The sequence below is a fragment of the Papio anubis genome, chromosome 18, assembly GCF_008728515.1.
Source record: "Papio anubis isolate 15944 chromosome 18, Panubis1.0, whole genome shotgun sequence".
Lineage (NCBI taxonomy): Eukaryota > Metazoa > Chordata > Mammalia > Primates > Cercopithecidae > Papio > Papio anubis.
In genome coordinates this window covers 10,321,729-10,342,232 of record NC_044993.1, presented here as the reverse complement: position 1 = coordinate 10,342,232, position 20,504 = coordinate 10,321,729, and the positions used below count along the sequence as shown (strand labels likewise).

The 20,504-nt window shown below is 37.6% G+C and overlaps 1 long non-coding RNA gene across 2 annotated transcripts in view; it reads right to left on the bottom strand.

Annotated features, from left to right (window-relative positions):
- Positions 1–3,610: 3,610 nt before the first annotated feature.
- Positions 3,611–20,504, bottom strand: part of LOC103880567 — a 95,194-nt gene continuing 78,300 nt past the window's right edge. Inside the window, exons 6-7 of one of the 2 annotated variants that reach the window (XR_641672.4) lie at positions 18,797–19,011; positions 3,611–6,683 (exon numbers count right to left, since the gene is read on the bottom strand). This is a non-coding gene — a long non-coding RNA (uncharacterized LOC103880567). Of the gene's footprint in view, positions 6,684–8,939; positions 8,972–18,796; positions 19,012–20,504 lie in introns of those variants that run through there. The other variant, XR_004179721.1, reaches the window with a different exon arrangement.

The following is a 20,504-nucleotide window of genomic DNA, read 5'->3' as shown; positions in this document are numbered from 1 at the left end:
AAGGAGTTGTGGAATGGTATGGAGCAGAGTAGGGGGTGGGTATAAGGGCACACTAGGACAATTAACTGATAATGTCTAAGCAAGGAGACTGTAGGGGTGAAGTACTGGATTGTTGCAATAGTGGTTGCGGTTCTGGCCATTACTTTCAATGGCAAAAACTGCAATTACTTTTGTACCAATGTAATAATTCCAAGTATTTCCATTCTAAAGGATCATTCGATGAGGTTCCAACCTTCTTGCACATTAAGGGCCTTGCATTCTCGTCCTGCCTCAGCCACTATGTCTGTGCGATATTGAACATGTCACTTCTCCATCTGGGGATTCAGTTTCTTCATCTACACCATGAGTGGGACCTTAGGATTTACTCAGCCTGCTTTCTGCCCTAAAAATCTAGACTTCTCTTTGAGACTTGAGAGACAAAGCATCCAAAATGACTTTCTTAGTTTGAGGTATAATTTGCATACAATGACATGCCGTTCAGTGTGCTGTTGACTCAAATTTCGACAAACACATATACTTGTGTAACCTCATTTACCAACCAGGACACAGAATGTTTCCCTCACCACAAAAAGTTCCCTTATGCCAATTTCCAGTCAGTTCTCCACCCCAGAAGCAACCACTGAATTGATTTCTATCACTGTAGGCAAGTCTTCTATGAAATTCTAAAATTTTATATAATGACATTGTACACTATGTTCTTCTGTGTTGTCTGATTCTTTCACTCTGTATATCATTTCTGAGATTCACATATGTTGTTTTATGTATATAATTTATTCCTTTTTTGCAGAGTAATATTCCGTTGTATAAATATATCAGAGTTTGTTTGTCTATTTTTCTGTTGATGAACATTTGGCTTCTTTCCAGTGTTTGCCTGTTATGAGATAAGCTGCTACGAACATTCTTTCATAAGATTTTTTTTTAGACCTACATGTTTTCATTTCAATCCCCCTAAGAGTAGAATTGCTAGGTCATTAGGTGGATATATGTTTAACTGTTTGAGAAACTACTCAGCAATTTTCCTAGGTGATTTTACCATTTTACACTCTCACCAACAATGTATGAGAGTTCTAGTGGCTCCATGTCTTCTCCATCATTTGATGCTGTCATTATTTTTCTTTTTAGCCATTCTAGTGATTTTCTCATGGTTCACAATAATTTCTATGTGCATTTGCATTTCTTCTGCTTCCATTTACTACTGAATCAAAAGCACATTAGTATCGAAATCATCTAAAAGAATCAAAGAGACTATAAACGTTTGTTGAATACTGCATTCTTTTGCCAATGTGTGGTGTGCCAAACCATGCCTCATTTAATGAACCCATTCATTCCAGATAATTCCACTCCATTTCTTTTTGCAAATATGTACTACTTGCCAAATACGTATAAGCCTCTGGTACTAGATTCCTGTCAGGATGATAAGGAAAAGTAAGACTTGTTTTGTGCCTTCAAGAGCCTTAGAGAAGAGGTAGACCCTAATATTAGGTTGGTGCAAAAGTAATTGCAGTTTTTGCCATTAAAAGTAATGGTAAAAAACTGCAATGATTTTTGCACTGACCTTTAATATCAAAGACGTTGTATTGTGACTACAGTGAAACCTGAAGGGTGTTCTCCAATTAAAGAGGCGAGTATTGGGAGAGTTCTGAATGGGGGAAAAGAATTCCTGCCACCACAATCAAGGAAAGAGACAGATGTGATTTTGAAAACTTGCATGTAAAGCAGTATTAGTGAATCCTGGTTTAGAGGCACCAGAAAAAGGGTAAACAGGGAGGTTAAAATCTGAATGCACCTCCCCATTTTCTCAACTTGGCAGGTGGTGCGCATCCTTAAGACACGGCATACTTCGTTTCACTAGTGGAGATTGGGGCAGCCAGTCCAGTGAGTTTCAGGATTGCACCAACAGGCTGGTGCCTGGGAGATGTGCAGGAGCTGGCTTGTAAAATGGGCAATGGTGTCCCAGGGGTTGAATGTAGAACATGAAGAGACAGGAAGTGGTGGTGAGGCTTTCTCTCCAAAGCCTTGGCCTGAAAAGCACATTCACTATCTGCGGGAGGAATGCCTGGGTCTTCTTTGAGGCATACCTCACAATACCCAATTGGAGGTTTCTGTTCTAGGTGAGGTCAGTGTTTTCCTAGGCCCCGGAAGAGTCATAGTTTTTGGAGCACAGTGAAGAGCCCATTACGACTGGGGAAGTGCTAGATAAGGTTTCTTTCTCTGTCCTGGCTGGAGTCACCCTAGTAGAAAAACCTAACAGAGTGGGCCTTTCGGAAAGAACATTACATTCTCTGCCTGTTTTCATGCTAACTGAGAATGGTGAGCAGAGGCAACTGCCTATTCCTTCATTACCATCTTCACCTCTATTAAGTACTGTATGCAGTACATGTACGAACTGCTGGGGATATGAAGATGAAAGTTTTGGCCCTTAAGTTTAAAGTTTAGACATATAGAAAGATAAAATGATTATTGGAATACAGGGAAAGAAAGCACTACGACATTGTATTAGGTCATTTTTTGCATTGCTATGAGGAAATACCCAAGACTTGGCAATTTATAAAGGAAAGATTTAATTGACTTACAGTTCTGCGTGGCTAGGGAGGCCTCAGGAAACTTACTATCATGGTGGAAGGGGAAGCAAACACATCCTTCTTCACATGGCGGCAGGAGAGAAACAGCATGGGGGGACCACCCCCATGATCTAATCACCTCCCATGAGGTCCCTCCCCTAATACGTGGGAATTACAATTTGGATTACAATTCAAGATGAGATTTGGGTGGAGACACAGAGCCAGACCATATCACATATACTTGGAATTTGGGCAGGGACACCTAATCTAACTTGTAGGTACCAGGGAATATTTCTCCCAATAAATTATTCTTAAACTTAGATGAGAAGATGGGAAAGGTTAGCTAGTAAGGGGAGAAGTGCATGCCTATACTTGGAAGAAAAAGAAATCCTTGCATTCTCAGGGTATGAGCTAGAGTGGTTCACTGGGGCTAGAACATAGACTGTGAGGGGGATGCAGAAGTTTGCAAATCCTGATCCTTTGGAGCCACCGAGCTGGGTAGTCACACTTGTCAGTTTCTCTGAGTTTCTTTCGTGATAGCTGTGTGTGTGTTACAGCGCAGCTCAGTGTGTGTTGATTCTATAAATTCTGCAGCTGCAGGCTCTAGCAGTTCTGAGTGAATGCAGTCCATTAAGTTTTGCTCCCCACAGCTCATATTAAAGGTCTATTTTCTGCTGCTGGGCAACACCTAGTAGCTTTTTCTTTTGTGCAAAGTTTGGACTCACCTCTGAGGAGGAGGAGGAAAGCAAAAGACAAGGGGTCACACAGAAAGTCTAACACAATTATCTGGGTTGCTACAGGGTTAGGGAATGGGGGCAAGGATATTCTATTAGAAGTTTTGGTCTTCATTTTGGAGGTGTCCACCAAGCCAGCTCTCATTCATGCCAGTAAGTAGAAAAGACTCCCTGGGCTGAAATGTTGAAGGTCTTAAGAGCCTATAGAGAGCAGGGATTTAAACTCCCATGATAATACCATGCCAAAATGACTTCTATCCAGGCTAATCAGAAGTTAGCCCAAAAAGCTAGTCTGTTATAGGTAGTCCAGTGGTAAAGCAAACTTCAAATGACACCTTCATACATTATTAAGAATAACAAGGCAGAATGTCAACACATCCAGGTTAAAGGTAGCTTATTAAAAAGGAGGTGTTTGGTGCAACCTCCCATACTGGGAAATTATGACTCAACTGTCTAGAGACCATAGCACCTGGAAGCTGGAAGAAAACAGGTAGCACTGTAGGAGACAAAGTCTGGCTGTACAACCCTAGTTCCTCTGAGGATGAGGGTCATGTTTGGCTCTAGAGCTGGATTATGACCAACCACAAGAGTTGAGAGGAAAGCCCATGTTTTAGTTCATGAAGTTCAGGACTTCTGAGGGAACAGTGATGAAGTGGGACTCCAGGAGTGGACAGGAAATCAAGGTGTTAGCAGAGAGGAACAGTATACTCCCTTTCAACTGTTCTACTTCTCCACACTTCAAAAACTCTACTCTTCAATGGAATGGTCTCAGGACCATCTTATGTCCCTACAGCCATATTATAAGAGTTACTGCAGTCCTCTCTCTCCTTCCCTCTTCACATCTAACCAATCCCCAATATTCCCAAGTCTTGCTGATTCAACCTCATAAGTAGTTTATGAATTCACTATCTCAGTTATAGTGGCCACAACTCAAGCCCTCTGTGGCCTGGACCATTCCAGTGCTTCTCTAAATAGACTTCCTGTCTCCAATTTTGGACTCTTCCAGACTAACTCATGATCTAGAGTCAGATACTGTTCTAGAATTTGAATCCAATTCTGCCTCAACATGACTTAAACCCCTGACATGTGTAGAGGATACAGGTAAACTTCCATAGCTGCAGTCACAAGGTCCTCTCTGATGGAACCTGGCCCACTGCTTCAATCACCTCAGTCACAGCTCCCAACCTCTCACAGCTTCTTCACCACACCAACTGCCAGCTGTTCCTCACAAGCTGTTCCTCATTTGCAACACTGGGGAAACCACTGAGTCTAATTCATCTTTGTGTGCTTATCATCTATCCTAGTCCCAGCGACGGGGTCAACATGTAATAAATAACTTTTGAATGAGGGAGTGACTATGTGTGGAACTCATCCTTAACCTAAACTCATGTGGTTGTTAAAAGACTTTACAGACAGGAGTTCCAACTCCCTCCCTGTTACTTTACGGTGATGTGACCACCTTCTCAGCCTCAGTATCCTTATCCGTCAAATGGTGACAATAAATGGATTATTATGAGAATTATACAATAAAATGTCTGCAAGCTGTCACCATGGTGCTTCGAATGTGCTCAGTAAGCAGTCCCACTACTGTTATTGTTATGATCATTATCATTATTATTAATAATGATTAACTATTATTAATAGCAGTACTCCCTCTTCAGTTTTATTATGGGAGCTGTTCACTCCTGTTTTGGGCATTGATTTCCTCATCTTGATATCATGGAGTTGAGTGGGGACAGCCCAGTTCCTCATCACCAAACAACAGAAATGCACTACTCCCTGAGATCACATGTATGTCTGTCACTATTAAGGGGTGTGAGTGATAGCAGGCATGTTGAGGGTGTGTGTGGAAACCAAAGGAAGAAAATAGAGCAAAATACTGACTCTAAGAAATACATAATATATATTATCTGCTGTGTGTGTGTGTGTTTTCTGAATGTGTTACATCTAAGCTATAAAAGTCTGGCTTTGGTCTCTGGTTTAAATTGGGGCTATGACCTCATTATCTGGGGTTGCAGGCTCCAAAATAAACCTTACTCCATAATTTAGTGAAATTCAAGACACGATTATGTGTAAGAATCTCAGGAAGATCTCATTCTATTTCCATGTATTTCCACATCCAAAACAAACACAGTAATGCCTCTGAATATCCCAGGTGTCCACCGGTGTGGGGGGACATTGGAAACTCAGAAGTTGCTGTTGGCAGTTTCTATCAAGGCCAACTATACTTAACTTGTCAGGAGAGGTTGAAAGATTTACCCAATTTAAATCCCCTTCATGGCCTTCTGGTCTACTGTTGTTTTCTGACCTACCGCAGACCAAAACAGTCATTTCATTTGTCAAATTCATGTTTGGCTGTTGTGCAAGAAGAACCCGCATTATGCAGCAAAGATCTCCAGAAATGATTATAGCAAATGCCCTGTTATTGTTGGTTGTCTCTTGTTTTTGCTCAAAGCCTATCTCAAACTTCTTCTCTATCTTTCCTTTTAAGTTCTCACAGTGTCTGATCTAAAATAAGTGGACTCTTCTAGGTTTGTGAAACGATACATGGGGGTTGGTTTAATTTTTTTTTAAATGGAAGAAATAATCGTGGGATTCAACTTGTTGCCAGGGATTATGCTAGATACCTATTACGTTGTAGGAGTCTCACTTTATCATCATGATAACCCTGAAAGAATTTTACCTCAATGGAGAAACTGAGGTTCAGAGAAGTTATTTACTTCATTAATATCACACAAATAGTGAGCAGTGGAGATGGAATTAAAAACATTTCAGAGCTTAATCCAAATTCCACACATTGCATTACCCTGACTTTTTTTTTTTTAAATACCTCCAGGAATTTTGTTTCCCAGTCACAACTCTGAATTTGTCCACAGTGGAGAATATAGTCAGGGAAGAAGTAAACGGGAAGGAGACAGAAAGCACCCCCATCTCCCTATAGGCTGGGAAGACATATTGGTGGGTCAGAAATTAAACAGTATCTGCTCCTCATCAAAGAGAAGAGCTTTAAGATTGAATTAGAGAAAGCAGCCTGTAGACTTTCCTTTTAGGGTTGTAAAATTGAATGTTCTTTATCTTAAAAATATAAAATCTATTCAATTACAACACAGAAGGTAAAATTTCTTTCCAAGTGTACCCAGAGATTATTGAAAGAGGAGAATCCTCTTAAAATCATCACGCTTTGGCATTTTGAATAAGCACCCTTGTTCACCATAGGCGTGGTGGTGCCCCAAGACTTCTTTTGGGAATGTGAAGAGTCTCCCTTGAGTTTCAAGTTTGCTGCTGCCAAATCTGGGTCCCTCCTACCCAGAAAAGACCTCTCCCAGTTGGGATCAGCGTGGATGCTTCTGTGCCAAGAATTGCCGAGAAATTCAAACAGTTCCAGAATCTGGAATAGTTACAAATTAATTGCATTTAATTACACAAGGCTAGATCATCCAATATCTTCTAGGTAGTTTATGCTTTCTTTTGGGTACTGATGTATAATTTAAAGCATAAATAATGTGAATTTCCCTTTTGGAAATATTAACTAGTGCAGTGTTCTACCTAATGGAGGTTGTTATTTTACTGTTTGTGAAATTAAATTTTCCTATCTGCATTGAAGTTGTAGGTATCCAAAGAATCACTCTTGCTTTAGTAGAACGTATTTTGCCCCAAGGAATCTGAATAGTCAAACTATGAGTACAGCTACAAGTTCTAAAATATTCAAATATATATATAGCAATAATTCTTCCTCCCATTGGAGAAAAGAACTAGACCAAATAATTGTCTAGACTTAAACCTCCTTTTCTCCAAGTCATTTTGATGTTTACTCTGTTTACAGACCAGTGCTTAAGAACTGCCCTTCTCTATCAAGCTAGCCCAGGCTCAGTATAACTTACAAACAGTATAATTTGGGGTTTGCAAAATCCCCAAATCTATAAAGAGGATGGATCAGCTGAACAAAAGGTATAGTTTAATGGAAGACTACGGGTTCTGTACCTCACTTGCCAATATTTGTTGAGCGGCCCTGGGTGGAACCCAGCATATCCCTACATCTCACATTATCCTTTTATAAAAGTAGAGGATTCGGCCGGGCGCGGTGGCTCAAGCCTGTAATCCCAGCACTTTGGGAGGCCGAGACGGGCGGATCACGAGGTCAGGAGATCGAGACCATCCTGGCGAACACCATGAAACCCCGTCTCTACTAAAAAATACAAAAAACTAGCCGGGCGAGGTGGCAGGCGCCTGTAGTCCCAGCTACTCGGGAGGCTGAGGCAGGAGAATGGCGTAAAACCTGGGAGGCGGAGCTTGCAGTGAGCTGAGATCCGGCCACTGCACTCCAGCCCGGGCTACAGAGCGAGACTCCGTCTCAAAAAGCAGAGGATTGACCTACTTAATTTCTAAGGCTCCATTAGGGCTAAGGTTCATGTATCCATGGCGAAGTATAGAAGAACTCTGAACTGTTCCAAATATAATGGGCTTGGAGTAATGGAGAACTCCAAGGGCAGGAGGTAACCATTAAAGAGGAACATCATGTAGTGTGAGGAGGCATCATTTCACACTAGAGAGCCCTTGGTTCAAGCTTTGTCTCTGCCACCTACCGATTTTGTAACCCTGAGTAAGTTACTCTACCTCTCTAAACCTCCAGTTCTGTGATAAATATAAAGCCCTTGGTGCACTTTTGAGGCAGAATGAGCTCTTATTAATTGCTAAATCTAAATAAAAATCTAAAAGAAAAACTGGCGCATAGCTTATCCTAGATGTTTATCTTCTGGGGTCTGTTTATTCTTATGTCCTCTCTTCTTCTCACTCTTCTTTCACTTTCTCTGCTAAAAAGGTGACATCTGCTTAGATTTCTGTTTTTTTGTCCACAAAGCAGCGCCATGTATTTGCTAATTCTTCCAAGTAGGGCTATCTAAGTTCAGAGCACATCTCTCCTTGGAAATTAGTAGGGACACTTGTTTATTATTATTGTCTTCAAGCTTGTCTCCCCACTGCTTCTAGCCATACTTTCCAGTCTATTCTACACACCGTAACCAGACGGTCATATCCCTTCATAGTGCAAATTCCTTAATAGCTTCCCCACTGATTTTATTTATTGATCAAGCCAAAATTCCTAACAGAGCCCTGCTTATTACAGACCTTGCTAGTTTCATCAGACTCACTCTGTATCTTTGCTTTCCTCAATGAGGAGTTTTCTCACGGCATCTTAAATGTTAGCACCCTCCAGATATATCTTTATTCACCATTCAAAGCCCACCTCAAAAGCTTCTTCGTCCTGGAAGCCCTCCTTGATCTCTATTCTGACTCCATTCATCCAAGACAAGATCACGTCTTCTTGGTAAATGTTCACATAAGAAGCCTATGCTGTCCAATTATTTTCATTTTTATTTTTTTAACAATCATTACAATTAAAATGTAAAAATTAGGCCTGGCACAGGCTCACATCTGTAATCCCAGCACTTTGCAAGGCTGAGGTGTTCCAATGGCTTTGAGCTCAGGAGTTCGAGACCAGCCTGGGCAACATGGTAAAACCCTGTCTCTACAAAACTTAGCTGGGCGTTGGTGGCATGCACCTGTAGTCTCAGCTACTTGGGAGGCTGAGGCTGGAGAATCACTCGAGCCCAGGAAGCAGAGGTTGCGGTGAGCAGAGATCACGCCACTGTACTCCAACCTGGGTGACAAAGTGAGACCCTGTCTCAGGGGAAAAAAAAAAAAAAAAGAACAACTATTGATACAACCCATAAGTTGATGTTTATTCTCTTTTCCTCCCCATATAAGCTTCAGGTCTAGGTTGTGACTACCTTTTCCACTATTAAATCCACACTGCTCAATATAGTTAGTGCCTGGCACATAGTACATGTCCAATAATATTTAATGAATAAATAACTGGCTCTTTGAATGACAACATACACATCTAAAATGAAGACAGTTCATCCTGGAATTGTAAGATGTGGAGTTCAATGCTCATAAATTATTTAAAAAGTTAGATATTTGACAGGAACAAAATGATCCTGAGATCCTGAGAGGCTCCAGGATGTACAGTTGTTGAAATGTCACCTTTAACTCGTGAGTATTGATTTACAGTTTGCTTTCTTGGGTACATAGGATTCTGTACTAGCAGGGGAAAAATCAAATTTCTGCATCTCAGTGAAGGAGAAGTCTAAGTCACATTTGGTATCATCTATCAGAAGGTTGTGGCGTGTATATGTGTGTGTGTGTGCGTATGCGTATTTAAGGGTTTTACATTGGCATTCTTGGTGGTAAGAAGAAAAAAGACTTAAGTCATATATTTTTTTTCATCAGAGATTAGTTTTGCCTATTTCAAAACTTCAGTTGAATGGGATCGTACAGAGTACTGCTTCATATCTGGCTTCTGCTATTCAGTATTATGTTTTTGAGGTGGATTCATGTTGTGGCACGTTTCGTAGTTTGTTACATGTTATTGTTATATGGTATTCCATTGTATGTATATGTCACTAATTGTTTATTCATTTCCTTTTGATGGACATCTGAACTCTGTATAGTTATTTATTATTGTTGGTGAAGCTTCCATAAATATTCTTGTACAAGCCTTTTTATGTACATATGCTTTCATCTCTTTTGGGTGCACATTAAAAGTGGTATTGCTGGGTCCTGGTGTAGGCGTATGTTTACTTTTATGATATTGCTGGACTGGTTTCCCACTGATCCTACCACTTTGCACTCCTTTCAGGTCCACAGCAACATCTGGTGCTGTCAGTCTCTTTTGTTTTAGCCATTCTAGTCAGTGCATGATATTATCTCATGGTTTTATTTATATTTTCCTGATGACTAATGTTGAACACTTTTTCGTGTGCTTTTGACCATTTGAGTATTTTTAAAATTAAGTTCCGGTTTGAGTTTCTTGTTCATTAAAAAAACTGAGTCATTTATCTTTCAAATATTGAGGTTTAAGGGTTGTTTATACATTTTCATATTTTGAGTATCAGTCTTTTTTTTTTTTGAGACAGTGTCTCATTCTGTTGCCCAGGCTGGAGTGCAGTGGCACAATCTCGGCTCACTGCAACCTCCACTTCCTGGGGTTAAGCAATTCTCCTACCTCAGCCTCCCGAGTAGCTGGGATTACAGGGGCCTGCCATCATGCCCAGCTAATTTTCATATTTTTAGTAGAGATGGAGTTTCATCATGTTGGCCAGGCTGGCCTCGAACTCCTGACCTCAGGTGATCCACCCGCCTAGGCCTCCCAAAGTGCTAGGATTACAGGCGTGAGCTACTACGCCTTGCCTCAGTCTTTTGACTATTTTGTCAATGTTTATGTCTTAATATGCACTTTATAATGTTGTATTTTGAAAGGCAGATATGCTTAATTTTAAAAAGTCCATTTTGCCATGTTATTTTTCCTTTATGGTTGGTACTTTTTGTGTCCTAAGAAATTTTTGATCACTTTAATGTTGTGAAAAAATTCTCTGAGATTCAATATAGAAGATTTTTAGTTTTATCTTTTACATTGAGGTCCATAGACCATCTGAAATTAATTTTTGTATATGATGTGAGATATAAGTCGTTTCATCTATTTTGTATATAGATAAATTCCTTCCCCAATAAATTGCTTTGGTCCTTTCCTGAAAACTCAACTAACCATTTAAGTCTGGGTCTATTTCTGAATTTTGTTTTCTGTTATATTGATATATTTTTCCAATGTTACACTAACATGACACACTATTGTGATTATGTTCAGCTTTCTACTGTCATAAAATTGAGTAATAGAATTTCTTTAACTTTAAATCTCTTCCTTTTCAAAATTGTTCTGGCTATTTAGTCTTTTGCCACTGGACGCAGTGGCTTATGCCTGTAATCCCAGCATTTTGGGAGTAGGGGTGGGTGGATTATTTGAGGTCAGGAGTTCGAGACCAGCCTGGCTAACATGGTAAAACCCCATCTCTACTAAAAATAGAAAAATTAGCCAGACATGTTTGTATGCGCCTGTAATCCCAGCTATTCGAGAGGCTGAGGCAGGAGCATTGCTTGAACCCAGGAGGCGGAGGTTGCAGTAAGCCAAGATGGCACCACTGCACTCCAGCCAGTCTGGGTGATGGAGTGAGACTCCATCTCAAAAAAATAAAAATAAATAATAATAAAGTCTTTTGTATTTTCACATAAATTTTAAAATCTAATTGTCAATTTCTACAAAAGTGGCAGCTAGAATTTTGATTGATGTTGAACTGCATTTAGAAAACAATTTTCAAAGCATTAGCATCCTAACTATATTTTTACAATCCAAAAATGATTTACTCTTCATTTATTTAAATTTTTACTTCTCTCCAAAAAGTTTTGTAGTTTATTAGCATAGAAGCCTAGTACATATTTAAATAAATGTATATCTAAGTATTTTATATTTTGTAGTATTATTTATATTTTTGTGTGTTATTGAAAAAATTTTAAAAACATTAAGCTTGATTTCTGTAAACATATGGAAATACAATTTACTTTTATATATTGACTGTATCCTGTGACCTCAATAAATTTATTTATGCACTCTGGTAGCACTTTGTTACATTCTTTACAATTTTCTACATACATGATGATGTCATCAGCTAATAAAGGTAGTTCTACTTCTTCCTTCCTAATATATTTGGCTTTTATTTTTCTTGTCTTATTGCACTGTCTAGGACCTGCAGTAAAATGTTGAATAAAATTTATGAGGAAAGACATCTTTACCTTATTCCTGATCTTGGGGAAAAAGTGCTTAGTCTTTTATCTTAAGCACAATGTTAACTACAGTGTTTTCCATAGATTCCTTTTATTAGATCGAGAACATTTCCTTCAACTCCTACTATGCTAAGAATTTCTATCATGAGCAGGTTTCACACATTGTCAAAGTGTTCATTCACTGGGATAACTATATACTTTTTCTCTTATATTCTGTTAGTATGGTGTATTGTATTTGCAAGTATTAAACCTACCTTACATTCTTAAAACAAATCAAACTTGATCATAATATATTATCCTCTTTGTCGCCAAAATATTGTCAAGTTCTATTTCCTGGTGTGCTGTTAAAGGTTTTTCGACCTGTGTTAATGAGGATTTTTTTTTTTTTTTTTTTTTGTTAATGTCTTCATCTGGTTTTGCTATCAGGGTTATGTTGTCCTCATAAAATGACATAAAAATAGTTTCTTCTTCCTGTTTTCTGAAAGCATTTATGTAGGAGCAGCATTATTTCTTCCTTGCAGGTCTAATAAAATTTAACAGAGAAGCTTTGAAACTGAATTTTCTTTTGTGATAGGTGTTTATGAATTAAAACTCTTTAATAGATGTGGAATATTTGAAACTTCTGTTTCTTCTATCAGTTTTAATAATTTGTGTATTTTAAGAAATAGGTCTTGATATTGGTAAAAAACTCTTTACAATATACCTTTGTTATCTTTTTAATGTTGGTAGTGTTTATAGTGTTTTCATTCTTCATATTGCTAGTAAGTGATTCCTCTTTCTTTCTTGACTAGTGTAATTAGGGGTTTATGAATTATATTAATATTTTCAAGGAACCAATCTTTTGTTTCCTTGATTTTTCTCTATTGTTTATCCATTTTCTTTTTCATTTATTTCCACTCTTTCTATTATTGCCTTTTTTCTGAATACTTTAGATATAATTTGCTATTATTTTTCTAGTTTCTTATAGTGGAAATTTAGGTCCACACTTTGAAATCTTTCTTTTATATTATTATAAATACTTAAAGCTATAAATTTCCTCCTATACTATGCTGCCATAAAACCAAATGAGATATTATTTTTCACAGCACCATGGACGACAGAGGGAGACTCCATCTCAAAAACAAACAAACAAACAAACAAACAAAACCGCTTTAGCTGCATCCCACAAATTTTGATGGGTTATGATCTCTTTGTTTATCTTTTTGTTCAGTTCCAATTATTTTCTGATGTCCCTTATGTTTCCTTTTTGACCTATGCATTATTTTGAAGAGTGTTGTTTGATTTCAAAATATTTGTGGATTTTCCAGAGTTTTTGGTAATTGACTTCTAGTTTAATTCTTTGTGGCCAGAGAAATACCCTGTAAGATTTTAATTTAAAAAAATTCATTGAGACTTTTTTTGTGCCCCAACACACATACCTACTATTAGAACTATTTCATGCCTACTTGAATATAATGCATATTTTGAAGTTGTTGGATACAGTGTTCTATAAATGTGAAGTCGATTTCACTGATAGGCTAGACTGATTTTTCTGCCTACGTGCCTTTATTAGTCTTCATCTCTAATCGTGAATTTATCCATTTCACAATAAGTGCTGTCATTTTTGCTTCAAGTATTTTGAAACTCTGTCATTAGGAGCACACAGATTTAGGATTGTTATGTCTTCTTAGTAAACTGACCTATTGATTAACATAAAATATCTTTCTTCATGTTTGGAAAAATTTCTTGTCCTAACATCTACTTAGTCTCACATCAGTATAGGCGCTACAGCTTTCTTACGATTTGTAGCTGTATTATTTTTATTATTTTATATTTAACTTGTTTATGTTGTTATATATAAAATGTATCTTTAGTGAAAAAACATATAGTTGTGTCTTTCTTTTCCATCTAGTCTGTTAAATTCTGTTTTTCATTTGGAGTGCTGAACCCATTTACATTCTATGTAAAATTGGTATGCTTCGGTTTAAGCCTACCACCTTGATATTTGTTTCTATTTGTTTCTTTCCTTCTCTTTTTTGTCCTTCTTTGGATAAAATGAGTACTTTTTTCAGATTTTTTTTTTTTTTAGTATTCTACCTTTTATTCTGTATTGGTTTATTACCTACATCTCAGTGTTTTATTTATTAATTTCCATGTGTATGTATGTAGACATATATATATGTGTGTGTGTGCATATATATATTTATTTATTGAGGTTCCTGTTCTTACATTTACAGTACACATGTCTAATTTATCATTGTATACCTTCAAATACTATTAAAAAACTTGATGTAAATGTAAGAACTTTAGCACGGTTTATTTCCGTTATCCCCTTCGGCTATTTGTTATTATTGCCACATGTTTCACTTCTAAACCTATGATAATACTGAAATATGCTGTTATGAATTTTAAGCCTTAAATTACATTAAAAACAATAAAAGTATTTTATTTATATCTACCTATAGAATCACACTCTTCATTCCTTTATGCGTAACTGAGTTTATATCTAATGTCACTTTCCTTCAGCCTGAAACATTTTCATCAATATTCTCAGAGTGCAGGCCTGATGAAAAATTATCTGAGTTTGCATTTGTCTGAAATTTGTGTTGTTGTCGTTTCCTTAATTGTTAATGAGTATTTTAATTGAATATGGAATTCTAAGTTGAAATTTTTTTTTTTCTTTCAGCCTTTTAATGACATCATTATTTTACCTTTTAGTTTGCATTTCTTTACAAAGACTTTGGATATCCTTATTGTTTTTCTTATATAATGTGTATTTTCGTTGTTTAACTCTTCCTCTTCTGGTGCTTTTAAAATTTTCTTTGTATCATGGGTTTTAGCAATTTGATTATGACGTGTCTTGGTTACGGTGTGTGTGTCTTTGGCTATCCTGCTTACAGTTTAGTGAACTTCAAAAAATTTGAAAAACTTCCATCGTTATTTCTCCATGTATTTTCTGTTCCTGTCTCTTCTCTCCTGCTGCTGCTTTAGTCACATGTATATTAGACTGCATGATACCACGCCACAAGTCACTGAAAATTTGTTCCATTTTGTTTTCAGCTTTGTTTCCTCTTGTCCTTGTGTTGGACAGTTTATATTGTTCTGTGTTAAAGTTTCTCATCATTTTTTCCTGCACTGTTTAGTCTGTTATTAAGCCATCTAGCAATATAACTAGGAAATTTAGATACTGTATTTTCACGTTCTAGATTTTTAGATACTGTACTTTCAAATTCTAGATACTGTATTTTCAAATTCTAGAATTTCTATTTGTTTCTCTTCTTATAGCCTCTATTTCTTCTCTTTCTCCTTCTCCTTCTTCTTTTTGACAAGATCTCACTCTATTGCCCAGGCTGGAGTGCAGTGTCATGATCTTGGCTCACAACAGACTCAACCTCCTGGTTCAGATGATCCTGGTTCAGCCTCCCAAGTGGCTGGGACTGCAGGTCACAGGTGCACACCACTTTGCCTGGCTAATTTATTTTTTTGTAGAGATGAGGTTTCATCTGTTGCCCAGGTTGGTGTTGAACTCCTGGGCTCAAGCAATTCACCCACCTCAGTCTCCCAAAGTGCTAGGATTACAGGTGTGAGTCATGGCGCCCGGCCTATTTCTTTCTTGAGATTCTTTATGTTTCCTCTACATTATTCTTTCCCTTTATACTCGTGAACATTGTGATTGGTAACGCTATGTGTCAATTTTTTTTTTTTGAGATGGAGTCTCTGTTGCACAGGCTAGAGTGCAGAGGTATGATCTCAGCTCACTGCATCCTCCTTTTCCCAGGTTCAAGCGATTCTCCTGCCTCAGACTCCTGAGTAGCTGGGATGACAGGCACATGCCACCACACCTGGCTAATTTTTTTGTATTTTCATTAGAGATGGGGTTTCACCATGCTGGCCAGGCTGGTCTTGAACTCCTGGCCTCAAGTGATCTGCCTGCCTCAGTCACCCAAAGTGCTGGGATTACAGGCATGAGCCACCACGCATGGCCATGTCAATTTGACTCGGCCGAAGAATGCCCAGTTGACTGGTAAAACATTTTTGTACGTGTCTGTCAGTGTATTTCTGAAAGATATTAGCATTTGAATCAGTCAACTGAATAAAGAAGATTGACATCATAATACAGTTGGGCATCGCTCAGTCTGTTGAGAGCCTGAATAGAAAGTCAGAGGAAGGGTGAATTTGCTCTTTATTTCTGAGCTGGGACATCCATCTTCTCCTGCCCTTAGACACTGAAGCGCCTGGTTCTTCAGCCTTTGGACTCTGGCTGGGACTTACACTGTTGGTTCCCCTGGTTCTCAGGCCTTCAAGTTTGGACTGAAACTAGACCATCAGGCTTTCACGGGGCTGCAGCTTGCAGATGGCAGATTGTGGGGCTTCTCAGCCTTCCTAATCATGTGAGCCAATCCATCATGATAAATCTCTATGCTGTTGGTTCTGTTTCTCTGGGGAATCCTGAATACAAACATATTTATAGTGACTCTTAAATTCTTCTTTTGCTAATTTTATTATCTCTGTCATTTTGTTGGAGTCTGTTTCCATGGACTGAATATTCTCCTAGATATGGACCACATATTTCTGGTTCTTCAAATGTCTAGTAATTTTTGGTTGGATATTGGATTGTATGGATACTAAATTTTGAGTGTCTAAATTTCCTAGTCATTCTTAACAAAATCTTAATAAAGTGTTGAATTTTGTCTTATTGGGCAGTTAACTTACTTTCAGATCAGTACAATACTTTCAACCCTTCTTTTAAACTCCGTTAGGGGTCTAGAATAACCTTGACTCTAGGGAAGCCCTTGTCAAATACTTTTGTCTTGTGGCCCTTCAAGTGCATAATATTTATCTATATTTAAAATATTATAAATTAAAAGTAAAAATTGTAAATGTTTATTAAGTGATTTAAAATGGCAATGATAAACCCCATTTCACATAAAAATATGTTTTTATGAAAAGCAACTATATCATCAAAAAATTTGTGAGATTAGTTGCAATGCAGAATGTGAAACCATATCAATAAACTTTTCATACTATGTCACGTTAAAATACATTGGTCTATCTTGAATCCAGAATATATATCTAATTTATACATAATTTTGTAACGTCATGTTACAAAAACAACATCATGACCCCAAACTGTCATCTCAGTCTCCCCAACTGAGCTGGATTGTGCTGTTCTAGATCCTTCTCCCTAGTTTACATTATAAAAAAGTGTGTCCAGGTGGAAAGCCAATGGAATCCTGCACTGCTTCTTGTAACAGTGCTTGGGGATAATTATTTCATATATTTTTTGTCTACTATTATAGTTGCTTCTAGTGGGAGGGCTTCTCCCATCTTCTCCAGAGTCAATATATTTTTTAGTAAGAGATATGGATACCTATAGAGAAGTGAGAAAATATTTCTTCCCACCTCTACCATGGGTTCTCTTCTTTTAAAAGAACAAATCCCTAGAATGCAGCGCTCTACAGTTTACAAAAGGCCTTTTGTAATTATTTTCTTATTCTGTTTGTATCACGTGGTTTCCATTTTGAGCCTTAGAGTGCAGTGGCAGGCTGAGGTCACAGAGCTAGGTCAGATCTGCGGTATGGAGTGGAGGAAGCTAGTTGTGTTTCACTGCTCAAGAATAGATCTTTCCTATGCTCTCACCAAAATAAGTTTGTAGGTCAGCCTTCTTTATAAACGGCTGAATAGGGAGGGAAGGGCAAAGTTGACAAGAATCGATTGAGCTCTGCCCCAAGCCAGTTGCAGTGCTGGGCCCAATGATACAGAGATGAAGAAGATAAATATGACCAGGATCTCAGGTTGGTGGAGTACTGGTGAAATAATTTTCATTTATATAGATTTATTTACTCAATCGACACATTTACATTTGGACTAGAGAACTGTTTCCTCATCAGTAAAAAGGGCATTAATAATCTCTTATTCCAGCGAGATGCTGGGGTTGGCTTGTACTGGAATGTCAGAGCTGATTATTAAATTTTCAGAAAATGTTCGGGTCAATTATTAAGCACAGTCATAATTAAGGACTAAATTATACAAATTTATCATCAAATCAATCACATTAAAACAAAGGTAATAAATCCTCAAGACTCAAAACTTTCTAATTATTTTACATGTACCTATATTATTTGGTTTATTTACATCTATTTTATCTGTATAGTAGAAATATTGTGTAACAGGGAGCAGCTGTGCATCTTTTCTTGCCTCCATGTTCAGTGACATCAAGTCAGCAGCTTGAAATCAGTGGTGATGGAAATATTTACACCATGGAAATAGGCAAATCAGGGCTTAATTTATTGTTATTTTAATTCTCTAGACTTAAGCATGTGTTAGAAATGATGTTAATGATGCATATTAACCATAAAATTGTGCAGTGTCTGCAAATAACAACTTGAGCAAATATTATTTTAGCATTTAATCGCTATTATCTAAGCTAGCAAAGAATTCACTCATGTCATTAATAAGTAAGTGAAGTTCCAGCATTTCACATTTTCACTTTCACCTTACTCACTAATGAAAGCAAAATATCAACAAATATTTATGTTGGAATTATCCTCACCTGTCCTTCACAACCACAGTTTGGCTATAGATATAATTATTTGACCAAAAAACAACAAAATATTCTTTAAGAATCGAGGGGCTATATGGAATTTACAAAAAGGAGTATTGAATATTTAAGTGGGCTTTGTGTCCTTTATATCAACCACAGTTACAATAAATGTATGTATGCAAATATATGCATGTACTATCTCCCTCCCTTCCCCCAAGAACCAGTTGTTAAACATTTACCAGCAGATGACTGCCTAACTCACATCATTGTTAAGATTAGATTAAGAGTGCCTTCAGAGTGCTTACCTTTGCGGGCAGCTATGCTAAACTGAGGATTACCATTAGCTGATGTTCCAGGTCTTGACTTGTAGGAGAAAAGGAAAATCCTATGGAGGAGGGTCTCTGACGGCTTTGAAGGAGGCAATGAATGGCCACATGTCCCCTGAGGACAGCCCAGGCTAAAGGCTCAGCTTGAAGAAACGCACAGAGGTGGCAAGGCCAGCTTGGAATTGGTTCTTCCCCTAGGTTGGACAGAATGAAGGTGGGAGAAAAAGTAGGGAAAGTTAGATTGAAATAATTCTTTCAATAGCCTTGAATTCCAAATTGCAGAGTTTGTACTTGCATCAGCAGGTGGTGGGGAGCCACTGAAGGTCTTTGAGCTGTGTTTTGTGACAGTTAATATGGCAGTCTGGGTAAGATGGGTTGAAGAAGAAAGAAACTGGAGTTGGGAGAAGATTGTTACAAGAATCCAGAAGAAAACAAGTGACATGAGCCCAACTAAGTTAGTGGTCATCAGAATAGAAAGGATGTTAGTAATGGAAGAAATATTTCCATGGTAGAATGAACAGCCCTTAGAAAAATAATCATACTTTTTTTTAAAAAAAATTTTTAGTGTTTATTTTTTTGTAGAGGTTTGAGTATGTGGGGAGATGTCAGTGGATCAGAAAAGTATGAAATAAAGAGACTGAGGGAGAGCTCTGGAGTATTTATGCCAAGTCCCAACTCCCCACTTCTTTCCTTTGCAGGATTTGGGGTTACTGGAGACGTTTTTTTTGTCAAGCAAATACTTACTTATTTTAATTAATGTACATTTTATTTACTATTTACTTTTTCATTTATTTACTATTTTCTTTCTAGTGGCTTGTTAGTTTAAAAAAAGAAATAAGGTTTTTTGTTTTTTTTTTCGAACTGGAAATATTTAAAGAATGCTCTCTGTTTGTCTTTCGGTATATTCTGGCGAGGTGACTTTAGGCCGTAACGACTTGTGTGTTTGGGTCATGTTCCACCACAGGGCTTTCGGGCTTTGACTTGTTTATTTGGAATACAGAGGAGACATTGTAGAGACCACTTAATTCTCAGGAGCTATTCGAAAGCAGCCAAACACATTTTAAGGAAAAAAAAATTGTATTCTTAAAAAAAAAGATTTGTTTTTAGACACTGTAAATCATTAGAATATTCAAGAAGTTTTAGAAGTTTGTTTATGGGCAAAAGGTCCTAAAGGGAGCGTTCCCATAGGCTGTATATGGACCACAGGCTCAACTCCACAACTGGTAAACTGACATTGCAGCTAAGCTGGTCAAAGAGAGGACATATCTCTTCCTTTAAAGATCAAAATTAAGTTACTTTCAGCAATATTTTTGTGTGTGTGATTACAAAAGACATGACTTCATGTTGTCAAATAAATCAAACAATACACAGGTAGACAGTATAATACAGGCATTTGGAGGACAAATTATGGTGTCAGGATACCTGGGTTTCCATCTCTGCAACTTTCTTGTTCTGTGGCCCTGGGCACACAGTTTCTCCAAGCTTTTTTCCTTACAGTAACATAAGAAAGAAAACAGAAATTAACTCATAGGATTGTGATCATTAAGTGAGAGGACATATGTAAACTCATGGAAACTTGTCCAACATGCCTTATTTTGTTGTTGTTCTATTTTGTTTCGTTTTCAGCTTTTAGCAGGCTGAAGCCAAGTTTTTTAGTTTCTGTCACTAGCAATAAATGGAAAAGTGG